The sequence below is a fragment of the Monodon monoceros genome, unplaced genomic scaffold, assembly GCF_005190385.1.
Source record: "Monodon monoceros isolate NGI ecotype Baffin Bay Population unplaced genomic scaffold, NGI_Narwhal_1 Super_Scaffold_2, whole genome shotgun sequence".
NCBI lineage: Eukaryota > Metazoa > Chordata > Mammalia > Artiodactyla > Monodontidae > Monodon > Monodon monoceros.
The window spans coordinates 10,442,547-10,453,251 of record NW_021703776.1 but is presented as its reverse complement, the minus strand read 5'-3'; the positions used below and the strand labels follow the sequence as shown (position 1 = coordinate 10,453,251).

Genomic DNA, 10,705 nt, shown 5'->3' with positions numbered 1-10,705 from the left:
CCTCTTGGTCATAATTTCTCACCTGTTCAGTCCACACCCCAGGGCTAGTCCCCTGGATCCTCTCCCCAGATCCTCAACATCTTTGATCCCCTGCTCTTCCACCATATACCAAACCATCTGAAATCTTCCAAGGAGCTTTTCTTAATCCACCTGCTCTTCCAGCTGGGCTACTGAGGGGCTGGAAACAGCCCCATCTATGCTCTCCATCTTCTGCTGAATCCCAAGGTCCATCACTGGCTTATTTACCTGTCCTTCTGCATTTCTTTTCCCGTCCCTTTTCTCTTCAGCAACTGATCTACTAATCCCCTCAAACACCCTTCAACCCATTTCATCAAGACAGAGTTATTGGGAGATAGTGGCTCCAAATTTCTATTTCTCACTTACAAATACTTATGGCAATCTTTTAATCCTCTTCAAAAGATGGGTGTCTCTCTTCTTCCTCTTTCTCAATAATTGTCCTTTTATATTTCTTCTTAGTCCCATTTAATCCCATTGTGTGAAGGATGTTGCTATAATTATACTCTCTCATAGCTTCAACCTCTTCATCACTGATGGTAATTTCCTCACACCCTACAATTATCTCCCATCTAACACAAAATCAAAGCTGAAGTGCATTCTTTATTTTCTTTCACTTAAGAAATATTGACTGGGAGCCTACTAGGTGTCATCCACTATGTCAGGTGCAAGAAAACTTACTGGAAAACAAGGCAGACATGACCCCCCACCCCCCACTTCATGGAGCTTAGAGTCTAGTGAACGAGACAGATGGTATATAATGACAAACATTAAAAGAACTATAAAAGAGAAGCACAGGCTGCCACGGGAGCTTGTATCGGGGGAGATCTCCTGGGCCCAGGGTGGAGAGGTTTCTCTCTGAGAGGATAGGTTTGGGTAAGCCAGGATCTGGCGTGGGTGTCAGCCTGCCCACCACATAGCTGGTCATTTCTTAATCTTGGTCACCACCCCTTCCTCACCCCTTATTTGGACCTCTTTTCAGAATACTCTGTATCTCTACATCCTTGACTCCCTTGACCCCTCAGCTCATGGTCATGTGGCTTCTGTTTCAGCTCTGCTTCCAGATCTGCTCTAACCATCATGACCTCCTGGCTCTAAACACAAAGAACACTTCCCAGTCTGTGTTAAACGGAAATTCACTAAGATTTCTCAAAAAAGAGACTTGTGTATATTCTCTTCAGTAACTGTGTACCTCGTGAGGGTGAACAGGACTAACATCTCTTTGTTACATGAAATTAGGACTGGAATGTAGGATATAACCACCAGCACAGGAGGTGTTTTTTAGATCAAAAGTTAACAGTAGGTTAAACAGTACTCAATGGAATAAATAGACTAGGATCTAGAAAAACACAAATCATCAACATTGACTCAAAGAAACAAAAGCTTGACCTAAAAAAATGAAATCACCAAAGAATTGCCTTTAATGGTTTTACATATTTTTCTTCCCCAAATGTCAAGGGGTGTATAGTCCCTGTGTTACAGACTACAGAACCTACCTCCTCTCCATTCTATGGAAGGAGCCACTAGCTCTATTTGGCTGTTGAGGACTTGAAATGGGGCTCATCTGAATTGAGATGATCTATGCATGTAAGTACACACAGATTCCAAAGACTTAGGATGGAGAAAAGAATGTAAAATATCTCAATAATTTTTATACTGATTTCATGTTGAAATGATACTAGTCTTTTATTGGGGGTTAAACATATCATTAAAATTAATTTTACGTTTCCGTTTACTTTTTAAATGTGGTTACTAGGCAACTTAAAGTTACATATGCGGTTTGCATTATATTTTGATTGGACAATGCTGGTCTGGTAACCAACAGGGCACATGACAAATCACCGTGGATAACTACCATGAACGTAAAAGCAATACTGAAAACAGTATTAGTGACACCTGACATTTACTGCGATTTTACTGTGTACTGGTACTTTGTTAAATATTTTACACAAACGATCTCACCTCTGGTCTCAGAACAACCCCACAGGGCAGGTAGGTAACTGCTACATCTTTTAAAAGCATTACTGTGACCTTACCCAGGTGACATGGCCGGCGTGGGACAGAGCACGTACTCTCCACCTTGACGCCCAGCCTCACCTTCATCCACCAGATGAGAATTAGGAAGGAACACGTGCAGTGTCATTCTCTTTAAGACGTAAGATTTCTTAAGCTCTCTGCTGCTGAACTTCAGGCCAGTTTTCTCATGTTCTGGGGTCAGTTCCTGGCCGTGGCCAGGGAAGAGGCTGGGTAATGCATCACCAGCTATTCAGACATGTAACCCAGGCTGAAGAGAGATGCAGGCCGGCCCACACTCAGGCTGCTGGGCCTTTGACCATTTGGAATTTATTTGCATTTCCTCTGTCCTCCTAGACAGGAACAGGCCTTTTCAAATGGGCTTAGCTCTCCAAATCCACTCAAAATGTCACAAAATTAAATGAATGATTTCTTAGACACCATGGGGAGTAGAAACCCAATAGCAAAACACTAATGGTTTCCTTTGCAGGAAGCCCCTTTGAGGATAAAAGAATTCATCTAAGAGTCAGACCCCTTCCTGGCTGGTGTGTCCGTCTGTCAGATGACAAGCCGTGGGGAGTCAATAGCACCCTCACCCCACTCCATCTGTGATCCCAGAGAACAAGAGAAGAGCAGGCCAAAGGGAAGCAAATCCCGATCCTGTGATTTCAATTACAGGGAGGTGAAAAATTATTTGATATCTGAGCTTGCTAAAGGTGCCCATTCCTTCTGCTCCAAAGATCTTTCCTGCTAAACTGAACAAAAGAGGAGAAAGAAGTTTCGATGCACATTGAGGGGAAGGGGTAGTGGAAAGAAAGCCAGCACAGCAGGCAGAGAGTTGATGACAATGCAGACAAAAGAAAGAACTTCTTAAGATTCTTTCTAAGAAACGGAATTCACACGGCACCGGTTCTTTTATTAGAACATTTCTTGCCCTCTCCCTTGCTCTGTATCTCTCACCCCAAGAATTAGATTTGGGTTTTTGCACCCAGGTTGATAGCACAGATTTGATTGTTACTCTCAAAGATAACGTCACTTGAGCCTCTGTGTCTCGGCAGCGCCAGCTAACTTGTGGCAGCCCCTGGCAGGCGTCCACCTTGGTTTTCCTGGAAACAAAATCCAGCAGGGCTTTTGGCAACGGTCTCTTTTTATACCTCAATGAAGAGACAAGTCTCCTATTAATTGCAGCCCTTGCTGGGAGAGACTTCTCACTGGGCCGAGGCAGCAGGTATATTATTCTGACTATGGAGTCCCAAGAGCCAGCATTCACACCTACCTTGACTTCCAGGTGTGATGGAGCTCAGTTATCTCAGCTCTCTGAGCCACAGTTTCCTCATCTGGCAAATGAAGGAAAACGAAATTGATCTGTAGGGTTGTGTGAGGCTAAAATACATATCAATTCCTGGGCTCACAGTAGTACTTTGTATCTCCAGAAACCAGCTCTCCTCCATGTAAAGAAAGAATCATCCTAAATTAGACTTTTTGAAGTTAAAAATCCCTTGTTCTGGGCTTCCCTGGTGGCGCAGTGGTTGAGAGTCCGCCTGCCGATGCAGGGGACACGGGTTCGTGCCCCGGTCCGGGAGGATCCCACATGCCGCGGAGCGGCTGGGCCGGTGAGCCATGGCCGCTGAGCCTGCGCGTCCGGAGCCTGTGCTCCGCAACGGGAGAGGCCACAACAGTGAGAGGCCCGCGTACCGCAAAAAAAAAAAAAAAAATCCCTTGTTCTATACAAGTTCAAATTACAGCATCCAGTAATGGTGAAATAGATGTGCCTCCATGCCCTGCTGCTAGTTCGGCACTGTTAGCGTTTTCTCTAAAATGCTTCTCCAAGCCCTGTGCATATTTACTAAACATGGTACATCACTGTCCGGTGATCAAGGAGAATAACCTCAGGTTATGTGGCAACTGAGAAAAATCGTGTCATTTTCACATTTCTGCCGCCCCATGTACTTACCACAAACATGTTGCTGTGCAAAGCTGTGTAATGACAATAATCAACATGACATGATAGGAAATGATAACACTTTAGTATAGGAACGTCTGAGGGAGCATGCCGTGTAAAAATTCTGGCATGTTTGTTCTAAAAATTAAGTCAAACTACCTTAGAGTCACATGTTATCAATGTGGTCTCTTCATCTAGACTGTACACTTGCCAAAGGCAAGAACTCCTTCCAGCATCTCTGTGTTTCCTTCAACATGTGCCACTTTGCTTGGCAAACAGTGGTTGCCTAGTGAACATTTGTTACTTGGCTGATTGATTGATTAAAAACAAAACCTTTTTGTCTTGAGGCTACAGAAGCTGAAATAAAGGGGTATGGTTTTCCTTATTTCCTGGAGACTGGAAACACAGCCTCATGTTAAGACTTTGGGCGCCATCTTTGTGCAACACTCCCGCCAAAGGGCCCCCTTGCTCAGCACCTGAGGAGGCCCGTTGGGACCTGGGGACTGGAAACTATGCACCTCAGTCCAACCTCTTCCAAGTATACAGACTCATCTCCCTGCCTTACTTCTCTACCAGTATGTGTGAGCTTGTGTCAAGACCCTGCTGAGCAAAGTTCAGACCCACGTGGATTATGTGTAGGCTGACCACAGAGAAGCCCAGGGTGGTTAGGGGGAGCTGGTCTCAGAGGTTCCCAGAAACATAAGGAGGGTCCAAAATCTGGGTGGCTGTGATGAAGAGGAAGCAGAAGCAGAGTGCAGCCCAGTTAGTGAAGCAAGGCTCCCTAGAGACTACAATGGATGAAGATGGGTTGGAAGAGAGCTCATCAGACTTACAGAGGCTGTCAGGGCCCCGCCCACATTCCTCCTCTATAGCCCATAAGTGCACACAAGCCTGACTTCCACCTGCCAGTGTCGCCTGTTTGTACCTAAGCTGCCAGAGTCTGTGTTGCCCGCCCCAGAAGTAGGCAGGAACACCAGGGGTTAAGTAACCTCCATTCACCCAGCAGCCCTCCAACAATGAGTGAGAGGAGGTGATATAGAAACGCCTTAACTCTCACCCCCAGCTGGGATAACTCTGAATCACGTCATCTGCACTGGCTTCCAGAGTTCCCCGGTGGGATTAAGCCTCCATGTTTCCTAGGGTCACCTCCCAGGTAAGCTACTTGCACCCAATTCCTTGATGTCGATTCTGCTCCTACAGTTCAGCACAGAGTCCACCTTCCCCCATTTCTAGTTCCTTACCAAGTGAAGGAGAGTCCCGTGGAAACTGTCTCCCTGACAGGGATGTACAGACAAAAACCATTATCAGCACAACAGCCGTAAGGAAGACTCCACATTGGCATGGAGCACAGTGGTATGCCAAAAAAGACCAGTTCACTGAGCCAGCTGGGAAGGGCAGTGAGGTCTCAGCCAGGATGCCCAGAGGGAAGTTCTCAGACAAATGATCAGCACGGAGCAGTGAGCCCATGGACATTAGGCACGCACGCTTGGATGACACAGTGTCTGGGTGGCGTTCTGGCTCTCACGAGACTGTCACCAGCCTGGCCCTGAGAAAGCTGCTTGGTGGTGTGGATATACCAGATGCCTTCAGGGTCAGTGAGCTGACCAGGGGCCAAACCCTGCCCAGAACTAACTCCAGGCTTCAGACGTGACTTTAAAATGGGTTGAGTCGCCAAGGAGATATTTTTCACATCCACTTGTCACTTTTTGGTGCTCACCTTATATGACTTTTCAGCAGGTTTGGTTGTTCACGTCCCTCCTTTAAAAAACTGACTACTTTGAACTCTCTCTTGGGCTTCACCTCTCTGGCTAGACGTTTTTCTGTCAACATTTTTTGTGGGGAGTGGAGGAGTTAACGCTCCCCTGTTTCTTAGGTGTATCGGGTCTTTTCTTCATGAGGAGAATATGGGTTTTTTTTCCTTTGTTGAAACTTTTTTTTTAACGTCTTTATTGGAGTATAATTGCTTTACAGTGATGTGTTAGTTTCTGCTGTATAACAAGTGAAGCAGCTATACATGCACATATATCCCCATATCTCCTCCCTCTTGCGTCTCCCTCCCATCCTCCCTATCCCACCCCTCTAGGTGGTCACAAAGCACCGAGTTGATCTCCCTGTGCTATGTGGCTGCTTCCCACTAGCTATCTATTTTACGTTTGGTAGTGTATATATGTCCATACTACTCTCTCACTTCGTCCCAGCTTACCCTTCCCCCTCCCCGTGTCCTCAAGTCCATTCTCTATGTCTGCATCTCTATTCCTGTCCTGCCCCTAGGTCCTTCAGAACCACTTTTTTTTTTTTTAGATTCCATATATATATGTGTTAGCTTACGGTATTTGTTTTTCTCTTTCTGACTTACTTTACTCTATATGACGGACTCTAGGTCCATCCACCTCACTACAAATAACTCACTTTTGTTTCTTTTTATGGCTGAGTAATATTCCATTGTAGATATGTGCCACAACTTCTTTATCCATTCATCTGTCGATGGACACTCAGGTTGCTTCCATGTCCTGGCTATTATAAATAGAGCTTCAATGAACACTGTGGTACATGACTCTTTCTGAATTATGGTTTTCTCAGGGTATATGCCCAGTAGTGGGATTGCTGGGTCACATGGTAGTTCTATTTGTAGTTTTTTAAGGAACCTCCATACTGCTCTCCACAGTGGCTGTATCAATTTACATTCCCACCAACAGTACAGGAGGGTTCCTTTTATGAGGAGAATGCGTTTTTACTGTACTTCATGTTTATATATTTTGGGCCTCCTCATTATAAAACATGTGTAATCCTAATTCCACAGTGTATTGCAATCAACTAATTTATACATTTTCTTTTTCATAAAGTCATGAGCTAAACAGTTCGTGCACATATTGTGATATATCAATCCCTGCATGGAGTGGCTTCCCCCTGCTACTGGGTCCCAGATTCTGCAGCCTGGCCTGACCAGACCAGGTAATCAGTAAAACCTAAAGAAGGGTCTCCACGTAGCTCATTAGAAGGATCTCCACATAGCTCACTGCGTTTTTAACGCAAGTCATTTCCACCCAAAAACTATTTGTCATTTTGCTTGTGCAGAGTTAGAACCTTTCATACCCACTGGGGGAAATATACACAACAATGTAGAAGTTATTAGTACAGACATCCAAAAAGCAGCAACTGGGATGCGGACTTTTTCTAGAATAGTTGGCAAGGGATGTAGTGGCGGAGGAGGGAAAGGGGGAAAAAGCAGGCCTTCACCAGCCCCCTGGCAGTGGATGAGTCCCCAGATCACGCAGAGGGAGAGAGCTTCAAAGAGCAGGCCAATTGATTGATGTCCCCTGGAGATCTTTTATCATTCCTTCTATCTCATCGGCTCTTATAACCAATGAGTACTCCTTCCTGAACTTATGATGCTGGAGATCCATCTATCTTCCAGTGAGAAGGTTTAAACCAGAGTTGTGTGTGTTTAAAACCCCACTGACCAGCCTTCATTCATTTCTTTAAGTCCACCTGAAAGAGGAGTTCTCTATTACCTCAAAGATATTAAGTCCCTGGGTTAATTGTGACTTTGACAGATGTATGACAGGTCAGTGCCCGTGACTGAGAGATGTGTCAGAAGCCCCTTCATCCTCATTCATTTCATCGTTTTAGAACCCAAGTCAGTAGCGTGTGAGGCTGGATCTGATTTCCCTTTCTATTTCTCAAAACGAACTCAGAGCACAGTTTTTGGAGAATGTTGAGGGGATGTTATTTAAGCTTGTCTCCTGGACAGCAATTTTGTTTTCTGATTGCTCTGAGTTGAAGGCGCGTGTGTGCCACTCTGATGAATTGCATTAAGAGCACTCACAAGCAGACAAGTCAGGTAAGTCTGAGGACCACCAGGACTTGGGGTCCAATTTTTTTTCTCAAACTCTGGAAGATAAATAAATTAGCACACTAATTTAAAAACTGCTTAATTCTTGGAACTTCCTTGGTGGTCCAGTGGTTGAGACTCTGCGCTTCCACGGCAGGGGGTGCGGGTTCAATCCCTGGTCGGGGAACTAAGATCCCGCATGCCTTGCAGGGAAGCCAATAAATAAATAAATAAACTTAATTCTTAAAATAGTAATAAATTACACAATTCTAGAATTGTCAGGGTGAATTAAGCACTGCCTAATTGTCTAAAAACGGAAGTAAATTCCCTTCTCAAGTTATTATTTTAGTGCAAAAAGTTCCAACTGGATCCACAACTTTTTGCAAAGCTTAATTCTGCATTTTCATCCATAAACAATTTGAAAGCATTCACCCACTTCTCAACAGCTTACGGCAGACCAATTGGAACTGCCAACTCTGTGCACACGTGCAATTTTTTTTGAGGGTGTTTGTGTGACTTGTTTTATTCTATTTTTTAAATTTTTATTGGAGTATAGTTGATTTTCAATGTTATGTTAGTTTCTGCTGTATGGCAAAGTGAATAAGTTATACATATACATTTATCCACTCTGTTTTTAGATTCTTTCCCCATATAGGTCATTACAGAGTACTGAGTAGAGTTCCCTGTGCTATACAGTAGGTCCTTATTAGTTATCTATTTTATATATTGTAGTGTGTATATGTCCATCCCAATCCCCCAATTTATCCCCCCCCCCCTTCCCCCCCCCGGTAGCCATAAGATTGTTTTCTACATCTGCACAGGTGCGATTTAAAACCAGCTTTTACCTGGATCTAGGTGGCATATAATTCCACCTTGTATGCAAAGTGCATGAATTAAAACAGACACAAAATGTGTTTTCTGGTGTCCACATCTCTACATAGTCTTACAAACACTTTGGTGACAGTGCAATCATTAACTGTGTGCCGCAAATCCTCAACTGTAAAATTACTTAAGAAGCTCTGGTAGCCTTGCCGCCCCACGTGAAAGATATATAGGTTATTGCTTAAATTAGCATTAATATTCATTTATTACCATATCTAAAGAGTTACTCCATTGATCATTGCCTGTCTAGAATCTCCAGAGATTCAAAGATACATGCACCCCAATGTTCATAGCAACATTATTTACAATAGCCAAGGTGCAGAAGCAACCTAAGTGTCCATCGACAGATGAATGGATAAAGAAGATGTGGTGTGTGTGTGTATATATATATCTCTCTAGAACATACATACATACAGTGGAATATTACTCAGCTATAAAAAAGAATGAAGTCTTGCTATTTTCAACAACATGGATGGACCTAGATGATATTATGCTGAGTGAAATAAGCCAGACAGAAAAAGAAAAACACTGTATTTTTTCACTTATATCTGGAATCTAAAAAAAACAAAACAAATGAACAAATATGACAAAACAGAAGCAGGCTCACAGATACAGAGAACAAACTAGTGGTTGCCAGAGGGGATGGGGGTGGAGAGATGGTGAAATAGGTAAAGGGGATTAAAAGGTACAAACTAACAGATATAAAATAAGTCACAGGGATGTGATGTACAGCACAGGGAATGTAGTCAATAATATTGTAATAACTTTGTACTGTGGGTAGTGTATAAAAGTATTGAATCGCTATGTTGTACACCTGAAGCTAATATAATATTGCAAGTAAACTATACCTCTTCTTTTTAATAAAAAAAATAACAAAAACAAATCTCCAAAGAAACTGTAGCACCTGTAAAATAAGTTTGAAAAATTAAAGTGAAAAACTATCTCCTGATAGTGGAAATTACTTAAGGACACCAAGTACTGTAAAACTAATTTTGATCTGCATTTAGAAATAAGAGGTAGGCAGAAAGTGACCTTACCACCTTTTGAATACCAGGAAAAGGCCATTGAGATCAACAACATTAGGAAAAATGGGTTTGAAAATATTCAAGTCATGATTCTATGAAATGAGACTCTAAAATTAAGTAGAAGTACTTAATACTTTGGAGTGGAATGTTACTCTAAAAAGCAATTATAAATAATCCAGAAAAGAAGGAAAAAGACTCCGAAAAAAACCCATAAAACTGTAATAACTACATAAGGAAATCTCCCATGAGCTCAGAGTTTTGGGTAATGTGTTTAATGATGGGTTTACCTCGTAGAAAATATTCAAACATTCCTTGAACATTCTTGGAGGTCTGGGACCGATGTTATGACTTTGCAATTACATACTTTCATAATTATAGTTTCAAGTTGAAACAGTGTCCAGGATTTTAAAAACTCTCTTGTCTTAAATGATAATCCTGACCAAATTTCCTTGTCTTAGGGCATCCCCCCAAACCACTCACTGACTCCTCACTCAATCCAAACTGGATAAAAACTCAGCTCACATAAAACGAAAAACTTGGAAACCCGGCTGATCTGTCAGCATGCCAAGCTCACATTAGAAGTTAGAATTTAAAATGACAGAGAAATGGAAAATGCTTCCATGTTGTTTCTGTAATGGGAGCATCTATTTTCACAATGCAGGGTGGTGTCACTGCCTCTGTGGCAGAGAACTACACTTATGGATAGATCCACTGTTTTTTATTTGCCATGATGGGTTCCACCAGGATTCTTCGGCTCATTTCATTACCCCAGATTTCTAAAGAGTACCTTTAACTCACTAACATGCTTTTTATACATACAAACACATAAATATATATATATAGTATAATAATATATACAATATCATTAACTATAGGTGCTATGCTATAAATCTCCAGAATTTGTCTTGCATAAAGTTTTGTATCCTTTGATGATCACCTTCCCCAATTTTATATATATATATATATATATATATATATATATATATATATATATAT

General features: G+C 42.4%; 1 protein-coding gene across 1 annotated transcript in view; it reads right to left on the bottom strand.

Annotated features, from left to right (window-relative positions):
• Nucleotides 1–2,963: 2,963 nt before the first annotated feature.
• CUNH7orf25 (chromosome unknown C7orf25 homolog) overlaps nt 2,964–10,705 on the bottom strand; it is a 110,752-nt gene continuing 103,010 nt past the window's right edge. The window contains exon 4 of the transcript XR_003795103.1: nt 2,964–3,365. The gene's annotated coding sequence lies outside the window, so the exon portion shown is untranslated. The remainder of the gene's footprint in view (nt 3,366–10,705) is intronic.